This window comes from Schistocerca serialis, chromosome 1 (genome assembly GCF_023864345.2).
Source record: "Schistocerca serialis cubense isolate TAMUIC-IGC-003099 chromosome 1, iqSchSeri2.2, whole genome shotgun sequence".
Classification (NCBI taxonomy): Eukaryota; Metazoa; Arthropoda; class Insecta; order Orthoptera; family Acrididae; genus Schistocerca; species Schistocerca serialis.
In genome coordinates this window covers 961,268,792-961,278,463 of record NC_064638.1, presented here as the reverse complement: position 1 = coordinate 961,278,463, position 9,672 = coordinate 961,268,792, and the positions used below count along the sequence as shown (strand labels likewise).

General features: G+C 40.7%; 1 non-coding gene across 1 annotated transcript; it reads right to left on the bottom strand.

Annotated features, from left to right (window-relative positions):
- Positions 1–1,665: 1,665 nt before the first annotated feature.
- Positions 1,666–1,825, bottom strand: LOC126420343 (U1 spliceosomal RNA). Its single transcript, XR_007576060.1, has one exon. It is a non-coding gene; the product is annotated as a U1 spliceosomal RNA (small nuclear RNA).
- Between the last annotated feature and the right edge of the window lie 7,847 nt (positions 1,826–9,672).

Here is a 9,672-nt window from a genome sequence, read left to right as displayed (position 1 = left end):
TCTTCTCCATGGATTTTAATTCATTTTCTTTTTTTCCTTTACTGCTTGCTCAATATACAGATTGAATAACACCGGGGATAGGCTACAACACTGTCTCACTCACTTCTCAACCATTATTTCCCTTTCATGCCCTTCAACTAAAACTGCCATCAGGTTTCTGTACGAACTGTAAATAGCCTTTTCCTCCCTGTATTTTACCCCTGCCACCTTAAGATTTTGAAAGAGAGTATCCCAGTCAACATTTTCAAAAGCTTTCTCTAAGTCTACAAATGCTAGAAACATAGGTTTGCCTTTCCTTAATCTGTCTTCTAAGATAAGTCATAGGGTCAGTATTGCCTCAGGTGTTCCAATATTTCTATGGAATCCAAACTGATCGGCTCCTACAAGTTTTTCCATTCATCTGTAAAGAATTCACATTAGTATTTTGCAGCTGTGACTTATTAAACTGACAGTTCAGTGCTGCTTTCTTTTGGATTGGAATTATTATATTCTTCTTGAAGTCTGAGGATATTTCATCTGTCTCATACATCATGCTCACCAAATGGTAGAGTTTTGTCATGGCTGGCTCTCCCAAGTCTATCAGTAGTTCTAATGGAATGTTGTCTACTCCTGGGGCCTTGTTTCAACTTAGGTTTTTCAGTGCTCTGTCAAACTCTTCACGCAATATCATATCTCCCATTTCATCTTCATCTACATCCTCTTCCATCTCCATAATATTGTCCTCAAGTACATCACCCTTTTATAGGCTCTCTATGTATTCCTTCCACCTTTCTGCCTTCCCGACTTTCCTTAGAACTGGGTATCCATCTGAGCTCTTGATATTCACACAAGTGGTTCTCTTTTCTCCAAAGGTCTATTTAAGTTTCCTGCAGGAAGTATCTATCTTACCTCTAGTGAGATATGCCGCTAAATCCTTACATTTGTTCTCTAGCCATCCCTGCTTAGCCATTTTGCACTTTCTGTCTATCTCATTTTTGAGACATTTGTATTCCTTTTTGCCTGCTTCATTTACTGCATTTTTATATTTTCTCCTTTCATCAATTAAATTCGATTAGATTAGATTACATTAGTTTTTTGTTCCATAGATCTGTGCTGAGTAGCTCCTCATTGATGTGGAACATGTCAATTTTTTTTTTTTTTTGAGCTGAAATAAGAATACCAATAGTATGAATATATACAATACATATACAATGGAGTAGAAGGAGTTGGCCACTAGTAAGTCTTTCAAGCTCCTTTTAAACTGATCTTTATTTGTAACTAAATTTTTTATGTTTGCTGGCAAGTTATTGAAGATGATTGCTCCTGAGTAATGGGCCTTTTTGAACTAAAGTAAGTGCTTTTAAGTCCTTGTGCTGATCATTTTTGTTCCTGGTATTGTATGTATGAACTAAGCTGTTTGTTGGAAAAAGAGATATATTATTTAGGGCAAATTTCATTAACGATTAAATATACTGAGAGGCATTAGTTAGTATACCCAGTTATCGAACAGACAGTGTGCTCTGGCTCTGGGTTTGACGCCAGGTTGTCGCAGACGTGTGGTACGCGCTTAGTGCGAGTGCTGCTGCGTTTGGCAGTCTCTTGCGGAACACGTTGATGGCCGAGTGCTCAGACGCACTAGTTACCGACTGCTATCTCAGAATACTGCGTTTGCAATTGAAATAGACACCGGGACAGCGCGAACGCAAGTCCCGACTACCAAAAATTATGCGCCCGAGTTACTCACATTTGGAATAATCGCAGGGGCCAGCTCGACCGAAGTGCAATAGAAGAGCCTCACCCCGGAGGAACCGCCTTCATGATCACGGTATCCCCTATGCATTTGCATTGCATTAAAACAAGCGTTCAGTGCATAGTGCTGTGGAATGTGGAAAAAACAGCAAACTGGCGTTCATAAGAAGAAGAACAACACCAAAAATGCAACAGGAGCGTAATATGTAAGAAATTGTCCACGCAACCTGCCACTGATGATGCCTTGCAGAAAATAAAGGCGAAACGCGTATGGCACTAAAATTGTGTTTTATTCAGTTGCTGTCAGACGGTCCATAAGTAAAAATTATCAATATACCGTAAAAGTATACCCAGTTCTTTGAAGAGGTTTGTACAGGACGTCCGTGAATTTACTCCACAAATAATATGTATTACACGCTTTTGGACTCTGAAAACTTTTGTTTGATTTGAAGAGTTATCCCAAAATATTATACCATATGACATTATGGAATGAAAGTAGGCAAAGTATGCAAGCTTTTTCATTTTTATGTCTTCTATGTCTGCTAACACTTGAAATGCAAATACAGATTTGGCATTTCTGCAGTTCTGTGGTGTGCTTCTCCCAACTGAATTTATTATCAAGTTGTAATACCAGGAATTTAAGACAGTCAACCTCTTCTATCTGCTCTTCTTCATAATTGATGCATGTGCTGGGTGGAAACCTCTTACAGGTTCTGAATTGCACATAGTGAGTCTTTTCGAAGTTTAATGTTAGTGAGTTGGCTTTAAACCATTTACTAATATTCATGAAAATATCATTAGCAGATCTTTCTAGAACTACACTCGACATTCTATTTATTGCAATAATTGTGTCATCTGCAAACAAAACGAACTCTGGTTCTGGCAGTGTAACTGATGAGAGATCATTAATGTATACAAGAAAAAGCAATGGCCCTTAGATGGATCCTTGTTGGACACCACATGTAATTTCTTCTCATTCTGATGACGACTGATGACTTAATTCACTAGTCCCTTGCACTGACACTCTTTGTTTCCTGTTAGTGTGTATGAGTTGAACCATTTTGCAACACTGCCTGTGACACCATAGAATTCTAATTTATTTAAAAGGATGTTGTGATTCTCACAATCAAACGCCTTTGACAAATCACTGAAAATACCTGTTGCTTGTAATTTGTTATTTAACAAATTAAGTACATTTTCACTGTAGGTGTAAATAGCCTTCTCGATATCAGAACCTTCAGAAATCCTAACTGTGTGCTTGATAATATGTTATTTGTGTTCAGATGGTTGATAAGCTGCCTGTACATTACTTTTTCTAAATTTTCTGAGAATGCTGGCAAAAGTGAAATCGGTCTGTAGTTTGATGGTATCTCTTCATTCCCTTCCTTGAATAGAGTTTTAACATCTGCATATTTTAGCCAGTCAGGAAATGTCCCAGTTATAATTGACTGGTTACACAAGTAACTTAGAATTGTACTAAACTCACAAGAACATGCCTCAATTAACTTTGTTGATATTTCATCATAACCACTAGAATGCTTTGTTTTTAAAGATTTTATTATGGAAATTATTTCTTTTGGTGAAGTGAGTGACATATTCATGTACCGGCAGCTATTTGTAAAGGCTAGTTATAGAAATTCAAGGGCATTATTTAGTGATCCTGACAACCCCATTCTATCAGTAATGGATATAAAGTACTTGTTAAATAGATTTGCCACACTATGCCCATCGGTTACTAATGTGTCATCTACCCTTAATGCTATCTCTTCTGTTACCCAAGGATTTCTCTTAGCCCTTGTCTTTTTACTTACTTGATCCTCTGCTGCCTTCACTATTTCATCCCTAAAAGCTACCCATTCTTCTTCTGTATTTCTTTCCCTCATTCCTGTCAATCGTTTCCTGATACTCTCCCTGAAACTCTCTACAACCTCAGGTTCTTTCAGCTTATCCAGATCCCATCTTCTTAAATTCCTACTTTTTTGCAGTTTCTTCAGTTTTAATCTACAATTCATAACCAAAAAATTGTGGTCAGAGTCCATATCTGCCCCCGGAAATGTCTTACAATTTAAAACCTGATTCCTAAATCTCTGTCTTACCATTATATAATCTATCTGAAAACTTCCAGTATCTCCAGTCCTCTTCCATGTATACAGCCCTCTTTCATGATTCTTGAACCAAGTGTTAGCTATGATTAAGTTATGCTCTGTGCAAAATTCTACCATGCAGCTTCCTCTTTCATTTCTTACCCCCATTCCATATTCACCTACTACGTTTCCTTCTCTTTCTTTTCCTACTATTGAGTTCCATCACCCACAACTATTAAATTTTCGTCTCCCTTCACTGTCTGAATAATTTCTTTTATCTCATCATACATTTAATCAATCTCTTTGTCATACGTGGAGCCAGTTGGCATATAAACTTGTACTACTTCTATCTGTAGGCAGTGAACTCTGTTGCCATTTTAGGTTAGTTTCATGCCTAAGCTAACAGTAAAAAACTGCTCGTCTTGATGATAATACATCATTGCAGCGGACATCTACTCCGCCCCCTCGGATTAGAACACAATCATTTTTCTTCATCTTGATACTCAGATTTTCCCAGTTATTGACGATCTCTTTCAGTGGAGCATCAGGTTTTATTACGCTAGTAGCACAGCATGCTGAGTTATATAGGGTCTCTGCCAGTCTTTTTCCGAGACTGTCCGCAAGTATATATACAGTAAAAGAATTATTTGTTGTGCTCAAGTCTTCCGAAGTTTTGCAGTCTATTATACGATCTTCTTTCTTTTCGCAGACTCTATGTCTTATATTATTAACAGATTTTAACGTTTTGAGCCCGTTATGGGCTGAGTTGTTAAGTTTTCGCTTGAGGTTTTTGTTAACAGTTGCTTGTATGTTAGGTGTAATGAACTTTTCGGAGGCTTGTTTACTTTCAGTTCTCACGACACTTACTCCTTTCACTCTCTCGCGACAAGATTTTATTTCATCATGTATTTCCAGAGCATTGTATCTATTTTGTACAGTGATCTTTTTAGTTGCTTTTAGTTCGTATTTTTTAAAATTTACACTCATTTTAGGAAGAATAGATGTGCTGTAGATTTCTGAGTTTGTGTTAAGTGGTGATACTCCATTCAATTAACATAGCTTTGCTTTTAGGACTTTTATTGTTTTTTTTTTTTAACACTTTGCAATTCATACAACACACTTTGTAACACATTAATTTCACGTCTGGTAGTGTAAGCGACTAACATAGCGTTAAATCCGTTACAACTTCCCTGATCACATTCACATGAAAACACAGTTTTTGCATTAATGTATCTCACCCACGCAGAATGTATCCGTAATTGGAAAATGTTGATATAAAATGTGGAGACAAAGAAATAGTGAAAGTTGTATCTTCCAAATTTCTGGGTTTAAATATTGATAACAAACTAAACTGGTCTGTCCACATCACCAACCTATGTAAAAGACTGAATTCAGCAGCATGTGCCATTCGCTCAATTGCATCTGTTTCTGACATGAAAACAATCACAACTGCATATGTTGGTTATTTCCATTCACTTATGACATATGGCATCATATTCTGGGGAAATCTACCACAAGCAAATAAAGCCTTGTGCTAGTAAACAGGACTTTCATGAGTAAACAGCAGAACAGTTAGAAGTTGAACCAGGAATGCACTTGGTGGACAAACTAACGTGTGTATAGAGCACACATTCCTGATAGTAAACTAAAAAAAAAAAAAAAAATAAATAAATAAATAAATAAAAAAATAATAAAAAAAAGATATGGTATGAAGAACAATAGTGTGGAAACTGTCTTTTTCTTACCATATTAGCAAGTTAAATCCATGGATTAAACTAAGCACACATACACATAGGGGTTTGAATCCAAGCAAAGATGGTTAAAGACTGTTGAAAAGTCCGCAGCTCGTGGTCTTGCAGTAGTGTTCTTGCATCCCGTGCACTGGGTCCCAGATTCGATTCCTGGAGGGGTCAGGGATTTTCTCTGCTTCGCGATGACTGGCTGTTGTGTGTCTTTCATCATCATTTCATCCTCATTCACTCGCAAGTCGCCATAGTGGCGTTAAAGAACTTGTGGAGCGGCAAACGAACCACCCCGCGAGGGGTCTCCCAGCTACCAATGCCATACGTTCATTTATTATTACTGTTGAAAACTTAGAGACTAGTAATCAGGGCTGCTGAGAGCCAGGACTGGGCCTGGGTCAAGATGTGTGATTAACCCCATTCCCGAAACATAGCAAACAAATTTTATTGTTATGTTAAAAAAGGGCTGACATGGTATAAACATAATGAATGGCAGTGCGCAACCAATGTGTGCCAAAAAACTCATGCGAGAAAATGATTTTTCTGGGGATCAAAACTCAGATTGTATTGATCACAGAGATAATGGGTCAACTATTTGGACAGGCATCAGCCAATCAACCACTTCCATACATGTCAAAAGAAATGTCACACTGTAACTATCCTACAATATAGCCGTCAACCTATCATCCATTTCTGTACCTGATGAAAGAAATGTCATATTGTAGCTATCGTACAGTATGGGATTAAGATTTAAGTATTACACACTTTCTGCAGCCTAGGCAAATTGAGAAAATCAGTTGGTTCGTTTGAATTAGATGTGGTCTAGGATGGACCTTAGACAGCTTATAAAACCACAATTTGTTCATGGTTGTTTCCCAAAAAATACGAAAAACCATGATTTTTGGGTATGAAATATGGAGATTGTCACTTCTATATTTTCTATTCATGGCATATCAGTGAAAATGATACCATATTGTCTTAAGATTATATTGTCAGAGAACTTTACATTTTTTTTCAATATCATTATCCATGACCAAGGCTGGTAGGTTCATAGTTGTCATACTTATGCAAAAAAAAAAAAAAAAGGTGCATATAATAGCCAGTCCGAGGTGTAAATGTTTGTGGTGACTATAAACCAAGCCACATGAAATATCTTTGCTTTGGCAAGCTCTTTGCGCCTACCTGTGGCCACGCGCAAAAAAGTACACATATTGACAGAAAAGTAGGAATGTATCTAACTGTATATGTGTGCTTCTGACTAATAAAATAGTGTTTATTACATGAGGTATAGTGTGCATCATTGGATTTGGCAGTCCTACAATACTAAAATCGATACTGATGACCCCAAATTTTGTTCGCTAGTGCTACAACGATCTTTCATACCATCAAGCAGTACACAATTGATCACTTGCTGCCCCTACACCGCACATGTGCCAACTAAGTTTCTGAACAGATGCTTCGGCGTGGTTTTTCAATTATCCACCTTGTGTTCACAATAGTTTGATGCAGGTCCTGAACACACCTTCTAGCAGTACTCAAGAAGACAGTGCTTCTGCTTTCCCACAACCATGGGTGCCGGCATCAGGTACAATCAATAACTTTCCGTTATCGTACGTGAGTCAGCAGTTGTGTGGCAGTGTTCTGTATCAACAGAACGTTTTTTGTGCACAAACCTTTGAATGTGAACGTTTTACATTGAGTATGAACTTTCATGCACGTTCCAAGTGCTCAACAATGGCTGACACAATATGCTCAAACCCCAGCGACTATGTTTACGGGTTTCCCAAGTGCCAGTGTGAACTTTCCAACTGAATCAGTGGAGGTGGAAATCCAACCGGGCGCTTAAGATGGGAAATTTCATGTTTATCTCGGAACTCCACATTTTGGACCAGCCCCCCCCCCCCCCCCATACCACCCCCACTCTGCCAGCATCGACTTTACGAGTGTTTCCAATGGCACACACCGTTCCTGCCGTGTCTACCAAGCGTGTTCAACAAACATTAGGTGATTTTAACAATTTTAATGCACCTATAGGGGAGGGGCCCGGAAACTGTACTCCGTCATTCTCCACACATCGGTCGACTACGGTCAACTCTACTGTGCTGGTGAATTTTACACCTGTTGGCATTACTCCGTCGAATGCACAATTCATTGATTTCTTGACCAAGGTCAAGCCAGTAGCACCTACCGTGTCAAATGCCACTAACAGTGTTGAAAGATGGTACACCGTTACTGCACCTGAGCCAATTACGCTGCAGAATTCCGGACAGGGAGTGACAGCTCCTGATAAACAATTATGACTTCCCCATCCACTGGCCGACTCTACCACCCCTTCGCAATGACCACCCACACACATGGTTTGCCTTGGTTATGGTTTGCCTGCAGCTACATAGCATGGCCGGTGACAATTCGAAGTCCCTTTGCTTACTATGTCACCTCCATGATGAACTGGACCTGATCTGCGATACTGTAGCTTCGCCCCCCACTATGGACAAATATGCATTCGCCCTATGCACCATCCTTGAGCGAGTATCCACATCAACAGAGGAAGCTATCTGGCTCATCAGTCATGAGTCGCTGGGTTCTAGATCCCTGTCGCAGCTGTCGCCTCATCTCTGCACGATGATATACACACATCACATGCCAGATGTTACACTTTGGTCCATCTGGTTGCTCAAACTTCCTCCATGTGACTTCAGCCCCACTAGACACCAAACTGAAGATCGCAGACCAGGTGTACTACATTCTGCCCGCCCTGCATACTCCCCCAGGCGGCCCTCAGGCCTCAGGGGTTGGCACACCTGGGTGGCAGCTTCCATCGTGTGGTACAGAGTGCACACAACTCACTCCGCACATGCACGCAGTGCCAACGCCGCCTGGCAGCCGCCACCGTAACTCCTCTCCTACCAGCATTAGTGCAACGCCGCTGTCAAAGGAACCTACAAATAAGACGCCCTCCACTGCCACTTCAACCTCAGCCAACGTGATGGATGACGCCACACGCCATCCCAATTGGTGTTATTTCCATTACCACTTTGGCGATGCGGCTAAGAAATGCCGTCCTCCATGTGCATTCCCAAACTAATAACGCCACCCAATTCAGGCGCTAAGGGCTGCTTCGCACCACACAGATGCCTATCACTTAATACTTCACCACCTCATGCACCAGGACGTTTGTACATAAAAGACACAGTCTCTTGCCTTTCATTTCTAGTCGACATGCGGGCCGAGGTTAGAGTGATACCTCTGTCCACAGGTATTAAATTGGAGTGTTATCCTTGCCCCCACTTTGAGCTGCCAATAAGTCCCTGATACAATCTCATGGAATAACTAATTTAAGCCTTAAGCTGCAGGACATTAATACCCCTTACAGAGGACTTTCGTTATCGCGGAGGTGGATGAACCCGTGCTTGGGGTAGATTTTCTCTTAGCCAACGTACTGTCACCCAACCTACAATGAAGTACACTACCCTTTAACTTGATAGACCAGACCACCGGTTCAGGTATCTCTTTCCTCTCATCCAAGAGCGCCACTCTATTGAGCGAGCTAGCTGAAACTGCTGTTGCAGTGTTCTCTCTTAGATCACACAATAACAAACTTCGGAACAGCAATGAAGCCCTGCATTTATACATCGGCACCATGCAAGCCAAGCTCACAGACGGATGTAAGCATGTCACCCAGTTGTCACACACGGCCATGCCGCCAACCCCCGTACCACTTCCTCGGACCTGCCGCCGACACCGCATTACGTTTCTACCGCCAGGCAGAAGCTGTGTCTGCAACACTACCATGTACCCCACTGAGCTCTATGACAAGGACTACCAGTGGATCACTGCCACTGCTGCTGGTCCACCGGTCTGGGACACACAAGCATGTGCATTACAGGTTAGTCATAGTTCGCTCGGAGTGGATCCATCATCCCCATCGGTGTTCATGATCAACAATGGTACTGTTCACAGAATCAATACCAGAGAAAGTCCACCGGTACGTGCAAAGGCTAGGTGTTTAAATCCAGAAAAACGTAAATATGCCAAAGCTATTATTCAGGAACTTTTAGATAGCGAGATTATTCACCCTTCATCCAGTAGTTAATTGTCACCCATTCATTTGGTGCCCA